At 36.3% G+C, this 17,677-nt stretch overlaps 1 protein-coding gene across 16 annotated transcripts in view; it reads right to left on the reverse strand.

Moving 5' to 3' along the window:
• The window catches only part of arhgap32b (Rho GTPase activating protein 32b), a 138,815-nt gene extending 125,109 nt beyond the window's left edge, over positions 1–13,706 (reverse strand). For all 16 annotated transcript variants that reach the window (XM_087301311.1, XM_087301306.1, XM_087301301.1 and 13 more), the window contains exon 1: positions 13,210–13,706. The gene's annotated coding sequence lies outside the window, so the exon portion shown is untranslated. The remainder of the gene's footprint in view (positions 1–13,209) is intronic.
• Between the last annotated feature and the right edge of the window lie 3,971 nt (positions 13,707–17,677).

Raw genomic sequence — 17,677 nt, forward strand, 5'->3', positions numbered from 1 at the left:
CATTCATTCATTCATTCACAATTCAAACTGCTTGTTGCGTTCAAGACAACTCGAAAAATTTTCTCCAAGACTATTTGTTTCTGTTAATATAAATAATCAGTAGAGAAATTCAATAAATGGGTTCATATTGACCTGGAACAAGGAATTCATTGCTGATTCTAAATCATGTTGCGCTGTCTGATAGATCAGCTGATCGCTTTCGCAACACTGGAGTAGAGAGGGTTATTACCTGCTCTTCACACACAAAGTAGGCCTACCTGAAATTCTAAATTAGACAAGGCTCAATAATACTTTGGACAGATCCTCAACGCACTGATTTTTTCCCTTTGTGCTGCTCAGTTTTGTAAGTGTTCGCAGATACCGGAGTGATGCGTGCTGTGTCTCAGTGATGCATGAAGCGATTTATTCACGCGCCGGTTGCGCAGACCCGACGTGCGCCGCTCCGTAAGATTATTCTGTAATAATAAAAGTTTCTGTTCTCTCATCCTTCCAACTGAGTTTATTCTTCCGAGTGGAATACTTTCAATGCTGCGAATAGCTTGTAAAGCCTGGCTCGTTGTGGTCAAAGTTGATTAAATTATTAAAATTAAAATGGGCGCAATATGAATTGTCAATAACAGAAAATTATTTAGCCTAATAGGGGTGTGAACCTACACTGGTCTCCTTGTTCGGTTGTGATTATCATGCCATTAATTCGGTTCAATTTGATATCTTGGTGCATTTAAGATGCTTTCCATACATAATTAGATTTTTTTTCTTAACAACACAAGACCATTTTTTATTCAAATCTATAAATATATTTTTATATATTTATAATATGATTTTGTCCTTTAATACAAGCAGAAAGATATATGAACTGTACCTTTAATTTTTGCCTGCTTAAAGAAAACACTCTTTTTGAATGTTTTAGACAAAACTCCAGTGCATGTACAGAAGACAGCATGAGCATTTATAGCAAATAAATTAATGTATGTAAATATAATCCCGCTTGCTTTTTGAGCGCTATCAAGCGAGTTCTTATACTCCTATGATCATTGTCTTCACCCGCTCAACAGACAGACAGGTTTGTGATTGGCTTTAAAAATGAAAGCGCTGTTCATCGATGAGTGATGCGGGAAGAACAGCCGCAATTACTGTCTCTATGCAAATAATACGTCGTAATCCGTAATAGACACAGTGGAGAAAACTCGCACCACAGGCACGGTTGTGTCTGGATTAACAAGTATTGCTTTAACAGCAGAGGAGAGATAAAGTTACCTCACGAACATGCCAGTGGGTCAAATGTCCAAAGTAAGAGAGAGAGGCAAAGATGGAGCTTTACAGCATTTCTCATAAATAGTGAAATAGCGGTTTGTGCTGTAACTTTTTCAGTGTCAGTGAAAGACTGACCAGCAAACTCATAAGCTGTTGAACTTTGCATAATTATCTACCTTTTAAGTAGGAGCGTTTTATTTACTCACCCTCTTTCCCATGGTATTCTACAACGTCATCGCACAGATCAGATAAGTGACAGCAGTACGAAATAACTGGTTATAATCAATTACTGAACCTATATCGAATTGTCCCCATCTGCATCGTGGTGCACCGAAGAAACAATTAATTTTGACACCCCTATAGCCTAATATAGGCTACTCTGAAACTGACAATATTTCACTGTAACTCTATTTATATTAATATTTTATTTAACAAACCAGTTTGTGTTTTGATTAGGGTCAATTAGCGGTAGCCTATAACAGATTTCAAAGAAAAATTTTTATATTAAAAAAGTGAACATAAGCTGGACCACAACTCATCAATGTCGTATTGAATGCTCAAATAATGTAGTCTACTTTACAGCAAGCATCGTGTTTTTAGTTAGATCGCGCCATCTCTTTTTACTAAAGAAGATATAATATTTGAGTTTATCACAAGAACTATAGAAACTGTTTAATGCTTTAAAAAAATGGCTCTGTATTGGTCGATACTTTGGTATCGGGACTGGATTGGTTCCCAAAAAAATGGTATCGATACATCCCTATTAATTCATAGTAAATGTTTATGTCTACCTGTGAACTACTCCTTAAATAATGCAACAGCATTTTTGATAAAGTCAAAATGTCGAGGTTTCCTGGGCTGCTCAAATGCTATATTTTTAGTCATTAAAACATTGCATAGATCATTTGAGACCAGGATAATAAGAATGCCTTGAAGTTAGCCCCAAGCTAAATCTACAAGTTGGCTGTCATTAGCCCATTCATGACTTGTCAAACAGCCTAACACATACAGCATGACCTTCCTCGACACAAGCTCCACATCCCAATCCAATTAAAGTTGTAAGAGATTATCTTACACAGCAATACTGTCTAAATAGAAGCCTCCCTGTCCATATTACTTAGCAATGCTTAGAAGTTACCAAGGGGTGATAGATTTCTTTCTATTTTTTTATGTGTCCTCTCTGGCTGCAATTACTAACAAAAGTTTATTGGCATAACTTGTATAAGGAAGTCAGAAAGAACATCTTTCAAACAAACAAAAAGAAAAAACTACAGAGACCTCCATTTTTTTTTTTTTGCTAACTGCTTGTTATTTAAGTCAAGTCAGACAAAAAAAACAGCAAGCTGTTGACTTGTGACAAATCTATACCAATTTAGAAGCCAAAATTAAAGATGTTGTTAAGCAAACTAGCGTGCTACGGCCCAGTTCAAGGTAACTATACATAGTGTGAGTATGTCCTCCGTCACACTACGCTTCATCCAAGTCTGTATGTCTTCTGTTGAATATAAAAGCACGCCTTTTGAACAGTGTTGGTAAACAAACAGTTGATGAAAGCCATTTGTTTTCTACAACTAGAACGGTCTTGTTACTAGCGTTCTTCAAAATATAATATTTTTTCCCATTCAACAGAAGAAAAACCTCTTAAAGGTTTGGGACAATGTGAAGGCAAGTAAAGTGCGAGTAAATTTCTGTTTCTAACATTCATATGTCAGTCAGAACATATGAGGGAATCAAGAAAGATAGCACTACATGTACGCAGCATCTATTTGCATTTCAGTCAAAGTAAGAATGAGCTGTCAGAAATGAGGCTGAAGATTCTCCATGGATGAGTCATCCCTCAAACTGCTCTTTCCCACAGCTAGAGCATTAAGCCGTATGCTTGTGCTTTGTATATTTGCACTGAATATGACTATTGCAAGAGACAATTTCCTTCAGGGGATCATCAAGGAAAAAAGATTGTTTGAAAAAAACTGAAGACGGACCTCACAGAAGCAACAGATCTAGAGACAAAATATAGAGATAAAATATAGTTTTCTACAAACAAACTCCATGTCTTTCAGAAACCACCTACATCTCATTCTGGGAATGTGGATATTCACATAACTGTTCACATAACAATTTAAAGCCTAATGTCCACCACCCAAAGTCTATTAAAAACTGAGCATTTTTACCAACAGCAGGGCTACATACTGTATAACATACATATATATATAAAAAATTTCAACAAAATTGTGATTTTTTCCATAAGCAAAAAATAATAAAAAATTATTATTTTCATTTTACCCAGAACCGTGTAGCCCAAGTTCATATTTTACACCACTTTATTTGATATTTTGCAATATACTTAGTGATTTAAGGATTGGATGCAGGTGTTCGCAGTGTTAGCAACTATTTTCAATGAAAAGGCGCTAAGCTCTGCCCGAAAAGTCACTAAAAGTCGATAGATTACGTCATACATCCATTTGCTTATTACTGACATCATCACGTTATACAGTTTCTGTTTGTTTAAAGCCTATGGTTAATAAAGGGGTATTTATATTTGCACTACGCTTTATATATGGATGTTAATTTAACTAAATTTATTGCTGCTTGAATAAAGTATATCAATATAGATGTGTAACTTGCAGTAATCTCTCAGACATAATAAACAGACAAGTTTCGAAACTTTTACTAAAATATCTGTGATTGTGAACAAAAAATAATAATAAACGGTCAAATTAAAGTGTTAAATAAAGTAGAAGCAGATCGGTTTGACTGTACAATGGAAATACCTCACACTCCCGCGCCAAATCATTTGTCGTCGGTACGCAGAGGACTGATCTGCTCTCAGGCTGCAGGTGGGAGAGACTGCTGTACGAGGACTGGACCGCCTGTCAGTGCTCTGAGGCGGGGGAGGGGCCGACGGCATCACTCACAGCTTGTTGAGAAGAGTTGGGAAGGTACAGTATGGACACATTAGAGTCTAAAAATCTCCAGTAACACAAAAAAGTCGCTAGTCGCGTTTATAAAAATTTGCTGCTAGGGGGATCTGAAAAGTTGCTAAATATAGCGACAAAATCACTAAGTTGGCAACACCGAGTGCTCGTCCATGAAAACTCATTCTATTAAATTTTCTATGCTTTGTTCTTGAGCTAATTTGAAGACTCTGCAGAAAGTTCTGCACACCTTCAAGAGTGCACCTCAGAACACGCTGATCCCATTCTGTGATTTTATGTTGCCTACCACTTTGTAGCCGAGTTGCTGTTTTACTCAATAGCTTCCATTTTGTGATAACACCAATTGACAATGGAATATTTAGCAATGAGGACAGTTTAATGAATTAACCTACTGTACAAGTGCCAACTGAGCTTCACTTCGCTCGTGGGAATGACCCCTACTTTCTTCCTGCAGCTAGCTCTCTGCAACTCTCCCATGGTTGCCCACTGCTAAGCTAAGCAGGGCTGCACCCGGTCAGTACCTGGATGGGAGACCACATGGGAAAGCTAGGTTGCTGCCAGAAGTGGTGTTAGTGAAGTCAGCAGGGGAAGCTCAACTTGCGGTCTGTGTGGGTATATTGACGGGAACTCTATAGAGCACATTGAGTGTCGTATTTCGGATGAGATGTTAAACCGAGGTCCCGACTCTCTTTGGTCATTAAAAATGCCAGCATGTCCTTCGAAAAAGAGGGGTTTAACCCCTGCATCCAGGCCAAATTTGCCCACTGGCCTCCAAACCTTCCCCATATCATGATTGGCTTAATCACTCTGTCTCCGCTCCACCAATCAGCTGTGGAGAAGCGGAGACAGTGTGGTCTGGCACAATATGGCTGCTGTCGCATCATCCAGGTTGATGCTGCACACTGGAGGTTGATGAGGAGTGTGTAAAGCATTTTGAGTGTCTAGAAAAGTGCTATATAAATGTAACGAATAATTATTATTATTCTTTTATAAATATTAATATGGACAACAAAACTGGTGTGAAATTGTGCAAGAATATTTAGACAACAGCCAAAAATACATTGTATGGAAATATTAAATAAAGATCATGTTCCATAAAAATATTGTGTAATTTTCCTAATGTAAACCTATCAAAACTCAACTTTTGATCAGTAAGATGCATTGCTAAGATGCTAATTGCTTTAAACTTTTGAGATCTCAATATTTTAAGTTGTATCTCAGCCAATTCTTTTTTCTTTTTTACTTTTAAGATACTCTTAAAGAAAATGGCAAAAATGGTGCAAACATTCCCAAGGTATCAGAGTTTTGTGCAAGGAAACTCCTCAGTACACCATGTTACCAATTGAATACCGAATGAGAACTCCTTTTGTCAAGGCTTCCTCATTATCCCCCATTGTAGGAATTCCCTGGCTGTTCTCCAACAACCTCTCTCAATGTGGGAATTGTTTATATGCAAAGAATCCAATAAGAAATTCCAAACCATCTCTACATAGTGGAGGCCAATGGAGATGCTTTTCATGCTCAGTGCGCACTCGCTTGCTCAGCTAGAGTGTGGAGGTCAGGGGAGGAACCCATGTATGAGATTCCAGTAATTAATGGACATGCAGCCTGGAATGACAAAGCCCTCATTCCAGCACAATGCGTCCTTAGCCCTCAGAGCAGGGGGTTAGAGTTCAGCCAAGGCTTTGTGTGTGGCAGCGCTGATTGTCAACAGACAATGAATCCTTTGATTGAACTGCAAACTTTTCAATCGCTGTGAGGATGAGTTGAAGTATGGTTTCGTTTGCCAAATGTACGAGGTTATGTAAGCAGTGGGACCGTTTCGGAACTTTTGGGAACACGCAAAACTCTACTTTGTTTTTTCCCAAAATTATTGCAGAGTACTTATGGCCACAGGTTAAAATAGAAAATACTTGGCAAGAAGAATGCAGCAATTATTTGATAAATAAAATAAAAACAGTAGAGTAAAATCTATTTTACGATTACAAAATAAACAACGTTTTCTCCATACTTTAGTCTTTCTTCATTATCAAATATACTTTTGGAAATAACAGGTTTTTATTACAGATATATATATATATATATATATATATATATATATATATATATATATATATATATATATATATATATATATATATATATATATATATATATATATATATATATATATATATGCCTTATTCTTATTCTTGTTCTGCCTTATTTTTGTACACACCATGAGCTTTTTCCAGGATTCTTTGCTGAATGTTCAAAGGAAATGCATTAACTGCAATATTTTGTAACATTAACAATTTAAGTAAATGAATATCTTCCAAAAAAAAAAAAAAAAAAAATTTACTGATCCATTAAGTACAAAGGGAAGTAATTTAAAAAGTACTACTATTATTAAGGTCTTGGGGTACAACAATTAACTGATTTCACTATTAACCGCACTTTAATTCGTCAAGGGTAATTAATCGTAAAAGCTTCTCAACACTGCAGCAACTATAAGATATGCCAACTATGTGCTAGTTTAAAGTTCCGAGCTTGTACACAGAGGTTAATACTAGGGCAGGGCAGTTTGGCCTAAAATCAAAATCTACATTAATTGAACATTTTAACTCAATTGTGAATAATGAACGATTGTTTTATTTTTCTGTTTTATTTATTTATTTATGCTGCCAATTTTATACAGTAAATCTGATTTTTTCTTTCTGTTTTCTCAGTGTTGATGTTATCTATTGTTAACATGTTGGTGGAATTATGTACCGGAGCAGGGTCATGTGACTTCACACGCTGTAGGAAAAGTAAAAGTAATCGAAAAAAATTGACCTGAAAAAATGTAATCTATTATAGGTTCTGAATGAAGATTTCAGTTACTTTTCGATTAATCGCCCAGCCCTAGCTAATACACATGCACACTGGATTAACTCTGACTGAGGCTATTAACTAAAGGTCATTCACATGTTGTGTCTTTTGTGCGAGCAAGTTTGTTATTTCTTTTCTTGTGCGCAAATTGGGAGTGACGTGCACGCAGTAAGCAAGCGGCATGACGTACTCCCACTTTCCAGGGGAACCTAGTTGATTAATATGAATGGAATATACACATTTCTACTCCAAAAAGAAAAGAAAAAAATACTAAATGAAAATACCAAAGAAGTTCATAATATAGTTAATCACAAGTGCAAGAGGTTCAGCAGCCTTTGTTCTCTTTAAAATGAAAATACTTAGCTAATATGATGCTTAAATTTACATAAGACAAATCCTTTTTTTATTTATTATTTAATTATTATTTTTTCTGTCCTTTATTTTCAGTGTAAAATTAGAACTATTAATTATAACCGTGAAACATTGATTATTCCTATAATCATACAACCAAAATCTAGAATCCCTCCATCCCTTCCCTACTGAGGTCTGTAATACAGAACAAACCCCAGTTTAAAAACTAGATTCGCTTACACGTTTAAGAAGACAAAACTTGATGAGCAGCACATAGCAGTCACATCAGACAGCTCAGGCTCCCTCTAACACAAGCATTTTGAGCTGAGCATTCACAACAGTTAATGAAACTGCCCTGTAAAGTGCTAAGAATGCTTCTCCCTCCATCAGGACATGGATGTAGAGATTTAAAAGCTAAACACAAAAGTAAACAGCAACACACGTTTAACTTGCTGACACAACATATCTTTGGGGAGGAACTAGAGAGATAATGATAAGGTTGAGTACAGTACACACTAAACAGACACATTTCCCTGTTAAAGGCGAGTAGCTCTTTGCACAGCACTTTGCTGAATGTCTTTTCCTCATGTTTTCTCAATGCCGAACTGATTTGTCTGTTTAGTTAAGCTGCAATGCGTCAGCCTAATTCAAACATCCTTCAGCTCTAAGGTTCATCTAAACCCTTTCAAATAAGCAGCCCAATTACACCACTCATGTTCTTTGCCAAGATTACTCTATCTTCAGATTGACTAGGCTTCTGCAAGTCCCTGTCGGAAAATTTAACATTTGACCGTGACCGAGCAGAGAGCCCTTTACAATTCAAGCAGAACTAATTGATTGGTTGTTACACTGTGAACAATATTTTTTAGCACAAAAAGGTGAAAGAACACATCCATTTTGCCTGTAAGACTACTGTAACATCTCACTCTAAGACACAATGCAAATTTCCAATCCACACTTTCATAAAGTCACAACAGCCTAAATGGAATGTAAGTCTTGCAGAAGTGGGCTAACTTTGCATTAGACTTGCTCTCTGACACAACATGCTCATTCATCTGAAAATATCAATGAATTCATTTCAAAAAGAAGCTAACATTCATTCCAGTGAGGTGGGTGATATTAATCTTACTGTATGTTCATGTTAGCATGTGTTTGAATAGAGCTACAAAGCAAAAGCTGTTCGCATTCAGAGATTCTATACCACTAACCCAAACTTGCATGATCAAAAAATGCAGACACTACTTACAACATTACTTGATACTTCTATTGGAAGATTGAAATTCTTTGCTCATTTCACAGAGCAGTGTGATGACCTGAAGGCATTCACCAAGTACACACAAAAAAAATGCAAACCACTCGACACAAGGAAAACAGATGGCTGCTGGAAAGAATTGAACACGAATATTACAACACACCCGCATCATACTGATGTGGCTGACAGCATATCTTGAATCGCGTATGCTGTTTTCCCCAGCATAAATTAAGCTTAGTCTAGAACTGACAGTATAATTTAAAATGGTCTAAGGGTATTGCCAAAGATTAAAACTAAACTTACTTTTATTCAGAGCAATCATTTTAGCACTTGACAAGCACTTCAGCAAGCTGGAAAGCAAATGTCTAAATATATATCAAACAGAATTAAAACAAAAGACTAAAAGACATGTGCCAATATAAAAAAAGAAGAGAAGAAACGTGGTCACATGCATTAGAAAGCCAAAATAAACGTTTTTGATAGTACTGTTCTCATGTACTACAGTGATACATTGCTTCTATTATAGACATACTATCAAAATCTGAATTGATGTGGTCCACAAACCATTCCATCTCTTCATTTAGAGAAACAAATCCTAAATCCTCTACAAATGTGCATTCAATTTGTATTCATGCAGAAAGAATATTTACTATATAGGCCAGATATCAATATCTTACCCTAGACTGTCTGAGTTTAAGAATAAATGAACTAATGAAATCAGACTTTGATCTCAAGCCTTTTGGGAAAGCAAGCTTCAACAGTGAGTGCATTACAAATATGAATTCAATATGAGAGCTTGTGAAGTGGTTGCATTGGACAAGGTTGGTTTACACAGTAATTCAGTCCAATCACATTCAGGCAATGTGCAATCTGAGTTCACAAGAACATGGGCTGTTATGAGTTTGGATGTAATCGGACTCCTTTCCTTCAATTATCCTGTCATTATGGTGTTAATCATTTAATGTTACTGCTTGTTATCAGAGATGTAGCGCAAATATGATGATTTCAAAGACTTATGCATCACTGTCCTCCAAATAATCGCTGGTAGAGTAACAGAATTTGTATTCAAACCAATGCAGGAAATGAGAAAGACGAGAGGAAATATGAGCGGCACACTATCATTGTGCCAATCAATAACGGCTCATCGCACATCTTGATGACAACACAAGAGATTCAACAAGGGCTATAATGTAAGGCTTGGAAGAAGACAGATCATGTAAAACAGGTTATAGACACTATAACAGGAAACATTATGTTCATATTTGCATATTCATGTAAATAAACACACACTAAAGGCATGTTGTTTGCATTTTTAATAAGGTTTCCCAGAGATGGGTTGCGGCTGGAAGGGTCTCCGCTGTGTAATAACATGCTGGATAAGTTGGCGGTTCATTCCACTGTGGCGACAGTGGAATGTAAAATTTCTATCAATAACAATGATAACCTCTGGACTTTTTCACTCTATAGTGATTTAAGAGTCATTCACACAACAGAAATGTACAAGAATGGGAATCTAAAAGCGTGTTGATATTAGAAATGTACTATCAAACATTCATTCATTTTTATTCATTTTCTTGTCGGCTTAGTCCCTTTATTAATCCGGGGTCGCCACAGCGGAATGAACCGCCAACTTATCCAGCAAGTTTTTTTGGAAGGGCATCCAGCGGATGCCCTTCCAGCCGCAACCCATCTCTGGGAAACATCCACACATACACACACACTAAGGGTGTCACGATCCTCCAAATCCTCGATTCGATTACATTTTCGATTCTTAAGTCACGATTCGATTCGATTTTCAATTATGAATAATAATAAAGGTAAGTTACACACATAATTACAACCTGTCAATCACTTTTTTCTGCGGGACTTGTGAATAGGCAGTGATCTGTGTTGTTATAATGGTGTCGGTAAAAAAGGCGCACAACCAACAGAAACCAGCCAACAGTATCTGAGGTGTTCGCTAAAATGACTAAGTACTTGTGTGAAAGTAAAAGATGGAAGCAGTCTACTGACTCGCTGACTGCCTTGACCCGCTGTCTCGAGCGCATGACAATGTGTGTGCGTCTGTATCTGTGTGTGAATGAGTGTGTGTGGTCACGTGATGTGTGTTTTCAACGGTAGTGAGGAAGGAGGGCTGCTCAGAAATGCTACACAGCAGTGTGGATGTGGATCGTTGTCGTTCTGAAATGCCATTTAAGAGCAGATTTGCAACGGGTGTGGGCGGAGGATCGCGATGCGCCCATCGTCTATCATCCCAACCGTAATACGTACATAGCAGAGCTTGCAAACTGTGTTTTTTTTTTTTGTCGACAAAACGAACGTTGTCAACATAAGTAACTGGAATAAGTAACTTCATTGAAAGAGGAGAGGGTTTAAGCTCTGTCGACGGGTCTCCTGCGTTTGCAGTTTAACAAGCACTTCAACAAGCATGTTTTTTTTCTCGCTTGGCAAGCCAAGCTAACGTGACATGGGGGTGTGGCAGCAGCATCGACGATTCTATTTTTTGATTCGATAATCGAAATTAAGCATAAATTTCAATCGATTTCGATTAAAAATCGAAATCGGGACACCCCTAACACACACACACTCATACACTACGGACAATTTAGCCTACCAAATTCACCTGTACCGCATGTCTTTGGACTGTGGGGGAAACCGGAGCACCTGGAGGAAACCCACGCGAACGCAGGGAGAGCATGCAAACTCTACACAGAAACACCAACTGAGCCGAGGATCGAACCAGCGACCCAGCGACCTTCTTGCTGTGAGGCTACCCCCTGCGCCACTGCGTCACCCACTATCAAACATTTATCAGTCAAAAATATATTATACTAGGCCTGGGTGATAAAATCGGTATTAAAATGTATTGACCGAACACCATTGTCAATATTAATTAAAAAAGTTTTATCAGTATTGATAAAAACTTCAGTCGTTGTTAGGTTACTCTTTCAAATCTGAAAGCATTAACAACTAATATCGAAATATATATAATTATCGTTCAATATGGACAATAATTACCAAGATTGCATTTTTGCCATATCGCCCAGCCCTAATTATATTAGTAATCAAAACAATATTATGTCAAAAATGTTTTATAGAATAAACAATCATCTTAAACAATGTTCTGCACAGGTCTAAACGTGTATTTTTATCAATTTGGCGCTCATGAAAAGCTGAGCTTCTATAAAGTAGTCAAAACACTCCCAGAAATTCATACACACAAACCAGCAACATTACAAATATGACAAGAAAATCAAGACACTTACAAGGGTATTCTCTTTTTATGGTCATATTTTATGACATTATGTCCTGTTTTCAGTTCACAATGTCTTTGGTCTGTGCTGCATTCATCTCAGTCCATTTGTTTGATATAAACACTAAGGTTGAGATGGCACTGTTCACACATAAAAGCATCTGGAGAGATTTGATGTAGTTCATTGTAGATTTGCTGTCAGTGAGGCAGCTCAAAAATAAAACTCAAGAAAGACTAATATAGGTTAGCTTTATGCATATACACAGTGCTGTAATTCTATCACCAAAATCAATATTTTGAGCACAGCCCAAGAGCACAGAGCTCCAATATGCAGAAAGATGCTTCCAGCTGACTCTATAGGCTTAATGTCAGGTCTGGAAATCTTTCAGAGACTTTAATATAATTTCAGTCACGTCATTATTTTTCTACAGTGAAGTGGCCACAAAGAGAGCATTTTTAATATCTAACCAAACTATTGGCTTTAGATCAAAACATTGATTTGTGATGGCAAATCCCTTCAAAATTAAAGAGAGAGCAAGAACTGAGCTATTTTTTATTTGTCTATAGTTTAAACAGAGGGTGGTGTGACGAGAATAATTGGCTTGTCAAATAAAGATTAATTTAGGATAAAGCTTTCCATTACAACATATTTATATGCCGTTTCTGAGACAGAAATAAATGTTGCTTTTTCAAATTGGATTTTAGAGGAAAATATAAAACGTGTAAGAAAATATTATTAAAAATTGTAGCTGGATCACCGTCATTTTAGCTGTTCTAGACTCCTAAAAAACTGAAAAAACAAGTCCAGAACAAAGAAAACAGTGCAAGTAAGACCTGAATTGTATGTATTCTCTTCGTAATCTTCGAAATTAAATCGGCGTCTAAATCCATTTGAAACACAAAACATACCATCTTTATAAAGGGTAATTCGTTTTTGACTCCGATTCTTTATCTCATCGTCGACTATTTAACGATAACAAGTAGAGACAGCTACTAAGTTTATGCACCCGTAAAAAGTAGGCTACAGAATAAACAGTCTACCACCTACAGTCTGGTATATTCTATCACAGACAGAACATTATAATCGATTCAAACGCCCCAGGCACACTGGTTTATTAAAATAAATAAATCAAACGGAAGAAAATGCAATTCATACACAATAAAATTCCATTTAGCAGAGTTTATTATAGGGGAGCACGCGAGTGCACGCGCGCGCACACATTCAATTCACTCCACTTTCACCGCTCGCTCAACCGTTTCACTCACAAGTTATGAATAAATATAAAGGTAATATGCTATGTTGATGCACTTACCGATGGTAGAAAGCTGTAAATCACCGAGTAGATGAATATCAGGGTGTCCGTATGGCTCAGCACCGCTCTCTCCAGTGATCCTCCTCGAAGACGACAACGAGCCAGCCGAGAAACCCGGTGCCAGAGAGTCGCATCGTGAAATTAACAGAATTAAATGAAAACGGCCAAAAAGTACACACCGGACAGAAGTGTGCTGAAGAAAACTGCACCTCTGAAGAACGAAATAATGAAGGTTCATTAAAATCTCCTTTTGGGGAAGGGGTTTGCCGAGCTAGCTTCGCAGCTATGCTACAACCAACCAGCTGTTCGCGCGGCGTTCCTGTTTAAACTTTAAAAATATATGACTGAAAATGAGACTAAACCTGTCCCGTATCTGCCGTCCATTTCAGTATTTGGTCATACATGTAGAGAGGTGTGTTGTCCTGTAGGCTGAGCCACACGTACAGCCACGGGAGACTTCGGTTCAACATTCAAAAGCGTGACCGCGCAGTGGTGCTCCATGCGCGTCACCGTGACCACATAAGCGCGATTGGCGCAGAAGTCTAGATCAATTTTACCGGAGCTCACGCACTGTGTCGTTTAATAGTTACCGTTATGTGGTAATTTCTTGTTAGTGCTTGTTGTATTTCTTTTGTTTAGATCATGAATTGTCGAACTGTACTCGTTCTCTTACACAGACACCAGAGCAGACGGTCTGCTTTTATATGAATTATGCAAAACGTCACATTAACCCATAGTGCAATATAAGGAGGCAGCACAGATCCTAACTTCATGACCTGAGGAAAGTCGAAAGCAAAAAAATATTTTATAAATAATATAAAATCTAGCTTTCAATTTAATGAATGAATGGATTGTGACGACAGCAGAATGCTTCAGAACTGATCTTCAGCTCCATCTATTGAACTGCTGTCACCACAGGCACAAAATGCTGAGGAATAACCGTGTTTTTGCTGTATTGGTTTGTCTGGTGTCCTACTTAAAGTGAATGTTTTAAACGAATATAATATATTGAGACATATCTGGAATTGTAAAAAGTATAATAATAAGACTAAACAAGACTAAAGCAAAAATATTAACTTAAAATTATATAGATAGATAAAATAGAGAGAGAGAGAGAGAGAGAGAGAGAGAGAGAGAGAGAGAGAGAGAGAGAGAGAGAGAGATTTTTTAGATTTTTCAAAAAAAACTGTCTGTGTCGGGACACTGTAGAAAATACTTGGTTAAGCACAATTTCTTTGTGTTGTTCCAACAGAAATCAATTAAGTTAAACTGTTTTTACAAATTTAAGTGGACTAAACATAGAACAATTAAGTTGCACCCTCAAACATATCAAGAATTGTGTTGTTTTAGCTCATTTTAAAAAATAATTTAAACAAGAAGCAAAAAGCTTTTTTTGAGTTTAGTAAATGTCATTAATTTAACAATTCTGTGATTAAGTTAAGCTAACTTTTAGGGTTGCACGGTTTACCGGTACCATGGTAGTATCGTGATACAATGGCTCTAAAATACTGGCAATGCCACTCTAGTTTGTAAATGGTAGTATCATCATTAATGGTCTAATGGACAATACGTTGCATGTGAAAAAGTAACTAAATTGCTCACACGTTTGTGCAACAATTGACAATTTTATTTGAATAGTCTGTAGAGCATCTTATAGTTGCAAACTGTAGAATTCACGCCTTTTATGGTAGCCTACTGCACGTTTTCTGATGCTTCAGTTTGAATCTGAATCAGTTCATTTCTGCTCCTGTCAATAGGATTTAGTAGTTGCAACAATCGCGACAATCTCGATTCTTATCTGATAAGAAAAAGATCTAATAAGAAAATACAGGAAACATTGAAACAATTATGACCACTTCATAAAGTCTAATTTGGTTGGCAAAAGGCTCTTTTTGTAACAAATTTAATTTGGTATATTTTGTATCTTTATTTTAATGTATGTTTTGTTGGTCAGTTATCTACAAAATAAACAAAAAGAATCAGCACATTTTAGGTGAAGTGATGTGCAAATACTTTTTTCGATAATAAGGGAATCATTAGTTCAATTCAAGTAGGTCTATTATAACATAAAATATAGTATCTCTGACAATTTTCTTTATTTCTTGGATTTGAGTTATGAATTACAGTATCGCATTACTACTTAACATGAATTAATGGCATCACGACAACCATAACTACTGCCTTTTTGAAAACAACTTCAATAGTATAATTTGTTTGTCACAATGTAAAGTTCTAACATTGTTGGCAATTGGTTTGTTACATTAAAACACAACAGATACAGTTAAAAATGTAGTAAAATAAAAATAAAAAACAGTCTCCTTCTGTTTATACACACAAACTCACACCAGAGGTCATTTTCTGCTCTCTTTTATTATCTCAAAATACAAAACATTTTTGAAGCAGGGAAAAAAATTACATGGGTCTAGCATCTGAAAATGTCAATGAGTACCAGCACAGGGTGATGTGAATCGAAGTGTTGATGGTGAGGTCGGTATTTACTAAAGTTAGTCTTTTTTTTTTATTAGTTATTATTGTTATTGTTTTATTTATTTATATACTTGGCAGCTCCACTTGAATCTATTCTATCTATGTATGTAAAATCTATATCCTTAGTCTTGATGAATAAAGCAACTCTTGATTCTTTTTTAAAAAGCATACAACATCTTAACATCATCTCCTTGACTTGATCCATTGTGTTTGAGGTTGTGTAGCTGTCATTTTAAAGCTGCTGGAGAATGAAAAAGTGAAGCAGTCAAATTATTGATTGCAATCTGAACCTCAACCGTTAAACTGTGCAATTAATAACAGCACTTACTGTACAGATACAAGAGAGGTAAATAGAGTTAACCCTATGGGTGCTGCTTGAAATTTCATTTATCTGAAACATACAGTATGAAAGCACATCGAAACAACACAGCAAAGCTATTGAACAGCAGTGACAACAATATGAGATTCAATAATACAGGACAAAAAAGAGAATTTCCACATTCCTTCATGTGTTGTTTGACATCATTTAACATTCATCCTGTAATACAGAATAAAAATGACACTTAAAAAGGTGGTTCGCCAAGAAGTGAATACTAAAATTAAACTGCTTAAATATAATTAGGAAATACATGAAAAGTAAATGATGACAGAAGTTTTTTTTTATTTTTTTATTTATCTAATTGTTCCATTAAAGGGGACCTATGGCATTTTTTTTAGAACATTTAATATTACATTGTAAAACCCAACAGTCAAAAACCCAACTTTCTCAAATGAAATCAGTGTAGTTAACTCAAAATTTACTGAAAGTTTATTCTACAATTATTTAACAAAAAGTTTTGAACTCAGTGTTGAAGGTAATGAGTTCATTAAACTTTAACTTTTAAATGTAACCACATTACTTCTACTTAAATAGAGTAAGTTCACAGTACTTATATAGGTTAGTTTTTTTTATAACTCAAATGGTTTGTTGCAACCGGTTTCCTCAAATGGTTTGAGTTGCCTTACCTTATTGGGTTTTACAGTACTCAGTTGGTTTGAGTTCTTTTCATTTATTGGGTTTTACTGTGCTCAAATTGCTTCGTTTACTCAAATGGATTAGTTTCACAGTACTTATTAGGAAAAGTTTTTGAACTTAAATGGTTTGTTGCAATCGGTTTCCTCAAATGGTTTGAGTTACCTTAACCTATTGGGTTTTACAGTGTAGATGCAACAAGTTTGCGTATGAAAGGGATCTCCTGTTTAAAACATATGCTGGATAAGTTGATGGTTCATTGTGACGGCCTCTGATTAATCAAATACTAAGCTGAAGGAAAACGAATGAAGTTTTCCCAGAATGCGTCTTTTAAGTTATAGCTCAACATATAACACAGATCACCTCTTAAACCATGCTGTTGATGCCTATTTTTAGTCGAAGTAAAAAAGAAAACACTGTTTTGAGTGTCTCTAAATGCAAGTTAACTGCCATTTCCCACCCTTTTCCCAACGGAAGGTGGAGTATTTAGAGCTTGTGTCTCTGCTACTCTGAAGACAAAATAACTGTCAATCTATCAAACCTATCCTGCATTTTAAAGCCTTGTCAATTACCTGAAACTGTGTCCCAAGCATACTTATCCCTCCCAAGAAGGAAAAAAAAAAACATCAGGTGGCGCATATCAAGGGAGTATTACACTAATGTATTTTGTGTATATTTAGATATTGTATCAAAAACACAACAGCCAGGAATTAAATCATGCGTTTATATTATATTTGTGAATTAAAGGTGCAGTATGTAAGTTTGACATCCAGTGGTTGAACTAGGTATTTCATTCCAGATCAAAACAAACGCAAGTGCAGGCTGCCAGATTGACCAACTGGAGTGAGTCTTATGATCGAGCCTAAAGGCTGATTTAAACTGTGTTCTAAATAAAAGCAACGGCACACGATAGAAGGAATATTGTCCATATTAAAAGGTGTTTTTGTCCTAACCAAAACCTCGATATAT

Source organism: Danio rerio, chromosome 21 (genome assembly GCF_052040795.2).
Source record: "Danio rerio strain M-AB ecotype USA chromosome 21, GRCz13ab, whole genome shotgun sequence".
NCBI classification, from domain to species: Eukaryota; Metazoa; Chordata; class Actinopteri; order Cypriniformes; family Danionidae; genus Danio; species Danio rerio.